We start from the raw sequence: 6,148 nt of genomic DNA, 5'->3' as shown, positions 1-6,148 counted from the left end.
ACAAACCACCAGCATTCATTTGTTCACAGTCCTGCAAATGAAGCAGAACTTGGTGGGGATGGCTCACCTCTGTTACATGTGGCTTCAGCGGGGGGGGGGTAATTTGGCTGAGGCTGGGATGTCTGGGGGGATGCCTGGGCCTGTCTCCTTAGCCTGTCTTGGGCTTCCTCAAAGCATGGCGGCTGGATTCTCAGAAGGAGAATTTTTGTGGAAGCTGCTAGCCTTCCTCAGAAATTGTACAATGTCACTCAAAGTAAGTCAGAATGCCAGCCCAGACTCAAAGAGGTGGAGAAATAGACTACTTGAAGGAATTCATGCAGAGTTTGCCAGTTATTACAAGGAATGAAAGACGCAAGAAGAGTTTAACATTTTGCCGATGACATCCAGAATTCAGTGGTGAGTGGCAGCATCAATAGTGGCATCTTATTCAGACCATTTTAGGGTGGGATCTTGACCATATTTCCAGTTTACCAGATTTCTTTGGTTCCATCTATTTCCTGGACCTAATTTTCCAGGCTTCCCATCTACTTTGGAGCTGAATGATATGCTTTCAGTAAATTCCATTTCAGCTTAATTTAGCCAACGCCAACTTCTGTTGTGTGCATCTAAGAACCCTGACTGATACACCCTAGTCAAGAGAATCACTAAGGACTGTGTATAGTAAAAGAACTTACCAGAGGAAATGCACATGGTTAATAAACACCTGAAAAATGTTCTATCTCACTAACAATATAAAGAAAACATCTAAATTAAAACAGTAACAACCAGATGCACTTTTTTGTCTATAAAATTAGCAAATAAGTTGATGTAATCAGAGTTGCAGAGGGCATGGTGAGACAAACTCTTTTAGACCTTTGGTGGGATTGTAAACTGGCCTAACCTTTCTTTCTGGAGATTTTTTGGGCAATATTTACCAAGAACCTTAAAATGAGTCATTCTTTTCAGTCACTTCTAAGACTAGTCTAAGCAAATATTTAAAAATGTGGATATAAATTTATACATGAAGTTGTTCATACCAATTTTATATTTTAGCAAACATTGGAAACTTGAATGATGTGAGTCAATTAACGTGTGATGTAATAAGATACTATGTAGCCATTGAGAAAGGCTTGTACAGAACTAAAAATTCAGGAAAACCTTTATAAAATAATATTGAGTGATAAATTAACTGAAAGTTATTGATGTGATATGTATCAATCATAATCTAGTTAGGAAAGTAAACCATTTTAGATATTTCAAACTAAAGGAATTTTTTTAATTAAAATTTATTGGGTACGTAGGTTTCAAGTGTACAATTCTGTTATACATCATCCATATATTGCATATGTGCTCACCACTCAGAATCAGTTCTCTGCCCATCACCATATATTTGACCCTCTTTACCCTCTTCTACCAACCCCCTTACCCTCTGGTAACCACTGTCGATGTCTATGAGCTTTTGTTTTTCTGTTTGTCTTGTTCCTTTGTTGCCTTCAGTTTTATATCCCACATATGAGTGAAGTCATATGTTTCTCGACTTTTTTTGTCTGACTTATTTCACTTCGCATAATAACCTCAAGATCCATCCATGTTGTCACAAATGGCAGTATTTCATCTTTTCTTATGGCAGAGCAGTATTCCATTGTGTATATATAGCACATCTTCTTTATCCAATCATCGGCCAAAAGGCACTTTGATTGTTTCTAGATCTTGGTCACTGTAAATAATGTTGCAGTGAACATCGGGGTACATATAACTTTACGGATAAATGTTTTCAGGTTTTTTTCTGTAGATACCCAGGAGAGGGATTGCTGGGTCATATGGTAATTCTATTCCTAATTTTTTGAGGAACCTCCATACTGTTTTCCATAGTTGCTGTACCAATTTACGTTCCCACCAACAGTGTATGAGGGTTCCTTTTTCTCCACAGCCTCTCCAACACTTGTTATTATTTGTCTTGATGATGATAGCCATTCTAACAAAGGGAATTTACTATGGGAAATGCTTCACAGATAACAGAAGGGCGGAGAAGCCAGTCTTTATGTTGAGGCAATCCAGAGACAAGTAACAGCAGGAAGCCACTCTACTCCCAGGGCTGGAGAAGGTAGTGGTGTTACCCAAATACAGGGCACTTGATGGGAACTAGAACCATAGAGGAGATGCAACCGCTGCTGGAAAATTCCTCCCCAGAACAAAGAGGGACAGATGCCTTGGTTAACCCTTCTTATCATTCTCCAACCTTTTGCCAACGAGCCAAAGTCAGTTGGTAATGGAGTCAAGGGCAGGAAATGGATCTGATAGTATATAAACAATGACTGCCACAAAGCATGATCTCGGCTAGGTAAAAATTGTGCTTATTAAATGATGTTAAAAGTAGTTGTTTTTGCTGGTAGGATTATACATGTTTTTCTGTATTTTCTGAAGAATGAGAACAATATTATCAAAATAAAAAACGGCGAGTGTGTATGCGGGAGATGCAAATAAAATTTTACAAAGATAATATGTATGTAAGAATGAATATGATGCAGTCAACTGTTTTAGATACTGGGTCTCATTAAGCTCCAGACTTTATAGTCAGCGTCTCTCCAAGGGCTGGGTGTGTTCTCTTCACGTGCCAGCAGGGGGCGCTCCAGCCCAGCACACCAAGGCCTCCCCAGCCGCAGCTGACAGGCTGAGAATCCCGGAGGCCATTGCCTGGGGGAGCCTATGGGAGATGTTACCCTGTGTGCTCTCCCAAGGCCCTAAAGATTTGTCTCTGTCGTTCTCATTTCAGAGCTGCCCCTTCTTCCACTTTAGATAAGCTCTTGCCAGAACTCATGAGAAAGTCAAGCACCACCGGAACTCGAGGGTCCTCACTTGTCCTTTTGGGGTGTTTGGCATATGTGTCCATTGAACTTTGAGCCTCATTTTATTGCTTATACTTGGCCTAGAGGAACTTGCATGGAAGTGCCAGTGGTCAATGGTTAGAGCTTTCAGCAATAGGTGTCATGTAATGGTAAATGCTCTATAAAACCATGTTGGTTTTTCCCTAAATAATTACTTCAAATTGATGAGTGAAGGCCTCGTATTTTGCAGTTTCTGCTGTTTCTTCAAGCCCTCTCACCCAACGTGACTGACTCTGGGAGATCAGTTCCAGCCAGTTAACTCGAAAAGTGCCAGAGTAGTTATAGCTGCATTCTTAAGTGTCCAGAAGACTTTTCTTTGCAGTTAAGATGTGTATCATGACTGTTCGATACCTCTGCTCTAACTCTTTAATTTCCTGGGTATGCAAAGCTTTCCCACTGCTGAAGGTGCAGGCTGGTCTGAGCTAGAATTCTTGCCTGCAGGCAGACCATTTTCCCTGGATATCTATATACAGGTTCTCAGGGATCACAGGAGATTGTTCTAGGGAACTGGGGAAGAATGGGTCAAGCTCTGAATAGTGGACGTTGCAAAAATAAAAGGGCTCTGATATTGAAGGCACCTTCAGTTCCACGAGGAGCCACCCCGGGCTGCCACTAGGGCTCCCACAGTGAGCATTGGCAACCGGCTGCCTGTACAGAAACTATGGGGTAAGAGCTGGGTCCTGGAGTCCTACCCACGCTGTGTGCCCATCAGTTTGCTAAGTGTGCGTGTATTATTGGAAAATCCAAGAGACATCCAGTGAGATAGAAGAATAATTATTCTTGTAATTCCAGATAGTTGTCTTTTCCAAGCATCCTCTTCCCTCTTACTCCCTGACTAAGAGACCGTGCTTTTATTTGTGTGGCTTTTTCCCCTAAAAAAGCATAGAATGCTTTACAACTTTATGCTTTTCTGTTTGGGGAAATGAGTTAAAACCTCTTAAAAGAAAAGATAGCTTTGGTGAAATGTAAATAAAGAGATTGTGTAAGCAAAATACAATTATTAAGGATAAAGAGGGCAATGGATGGAATTTTAATTGTGAAAAATAAACATGATTTCATCGAAGTAAACTTTCAGATATGAAAAGTTGAGTCCGTGAATAAGCATTAACTGAAGGGAACAATGCTTGCAAATTGGAAATTCTTGAGGTACTTTACAGAGCTGAGAGTTATGTTTTCTGGGCTGACACCTCAGATCAGCTCCTTTCTCTTAAGTACAATTCTTGTGGGTTTTATTAAACCATTCTTACATTTTGTAAATATATAATTCACATACAATAAAATTCACCACAATGCATTCTAATTCCTAAAATAGATCACTATTTTATGAGATGTATATAGAGAGTTTTATATTTATGTTTAAAAGTGTTGAGGAGAAAAGACAAATCCTTGGTTTTTTAAGTAACCTTGTAGATTTTGTTTTTCAGCAAACACATGTGGCAGGTACTCATTAACTATAAATTCATTTCATGGGGCAAAGCATATTTTCTGTGTTCCTCTTTCTGTAGGAACCACATGAAATCATTTCTAATGTTGAGCATATATCAGAGTATAAATAATGGCAATGAGTAAATAAATGATCCAAAATATTTATCCAAATAAAAAACTGTCTTATTTACTGAATTACTAGAACTTACTTTTCTGAATAATTTTCTGTAATTAAAATAATTAACACTTTTATAATCCAAATTTTATAGTAATGATAGTTCTAAACGAATTTCAAAAGTTTTGGTTTTAGAAGTAGTTCAAGAATTATTTCTCTCTACAAGGAGAGCTTTTACAATTTGTACCTCTAAGTCTAACTTCTTATGTCATTTCTAAAACACCAGGTTTTGGTTTCAATCCGCTTTATTAAAAAACCTAATTCAGAGTTAAAATACTTTGTTAAAAATTTCTTAATCGGGGGCTATGGGGTGTTAGAGAGAGAATTACTTCCCACGATTATTCTTTGTACTGCTTGAATGTTTTACCAAGAGCATATATTACCTTTCCAAAAATTAAATGGGAAAATTTTTAGTAATCAAGTCGGTAAAATATTTGATGCACTCTAATGTTTTTCATTAACATACTTTTGTCCTTTTAAATACTTTTAGAAACAGAACTAGACAAATGGATGTGAGAAATTAGAGAGAAGTGACTTCATTAACTAAAGCATGCATCGGTCCCCCAACATACCCTTGTTAATTTATTTTAAACAATTGTCTAAATGTAAAGTATTTTCTGTTCTCAATCCAGAATGGCTAAACATATTTTTATAGTTCATATGTCATTTGACACTATAAGATAATTTAAGATCCTGACAAGTATTTGCTCTAACTGGTGAAATTTTACCTTTCAGATTATTTAGTTCAAACTGTTAGGAAGCACTTAGCTCTCATGCTCTTCTGGTTAAGTAACGGTGCTCTACTCTGGGCGCTGGGGCAGACAAGTCTCCAGGGCCCTGGAATGATCTTCCTGGGGCCTGGAGCACAGCTGGTGTTGGGAGGGGTTGGCTGTATCTGAATCAGGAAACAAGACAATGGTTTATTTCTGACTCCCACGTTCCAGGTTGTTCCCCCCTTTTCCTGTTCCTGAATAGTACTTATTGGAAAAATGATTTTTTTTGGACATTTTTAAACCTTTTATTATGAAAATTTTCAGACATATACAAAAATAGAGAGAATAGAATAAAGACTATCCATCGCTCAGATTTAATAATGACCAACTCAGGGACAATCTTGTTTAATCCATAGCCACCCTATTGCCCTTTTTTTTTAGGAGCAAATCCCAGGTTTCATATGGTTTCATCTATAAATATTTCAATGTATATTTCTAAAACATATGGACTTTTAAAAAAACATAATCACAAAACTATTATCATACCTAAAAAGTGAACAGTTTCTTAATATCAACAAATATTTAGTATTCAATATCCTTGATTGTCTCACAAAGTTTGTTTTTTACAGTATTTGTTTGAATCAGGATCTAAAAATGTCTATACATTGCAAGTGGTTGCTATGTCTCTTAAGTCTTTTTAGTTTATAGGTTTCCTCCCGCTCTCTCAACTTGAAATTTATTTGTTGGAGAAACCATGATTTTGTCCTAATGTTGTTTTTTTAAAAAAATTAAATTTATTGGGGGTGACAATAGTTAGTAAAGTTACATAGGTTTCAGGTGTACAATTCTATAATACATCATCTATATATCACATTGTGTACTCAACACCCAGAGTCAGTTCTCCTTCCATCACCATATATTTGAAAGCAGGAAAAACCCCAAATATGTGGAGATTAAACAACATGCTTTTA

The sequence above is a fragment of the Hipposideros armiger genome, unplaced genomic scaffold (assembly GCF_001890085.2).
Source record: "Hipposideros armiger isolate ML-2016 unplaced genomic scaffold, ASM189008v1 scaffold_1600, whole genome shotgun sequence".
Lineage (NCBI taxonomy): Eukaryota > Metazoa > Chordata > Mammalia > Chiroptera > Hipposideridae > Hipposideros > Hipposideros armiger.
This window is presented reverse-complemented; position numbering follows the sequence as displayed.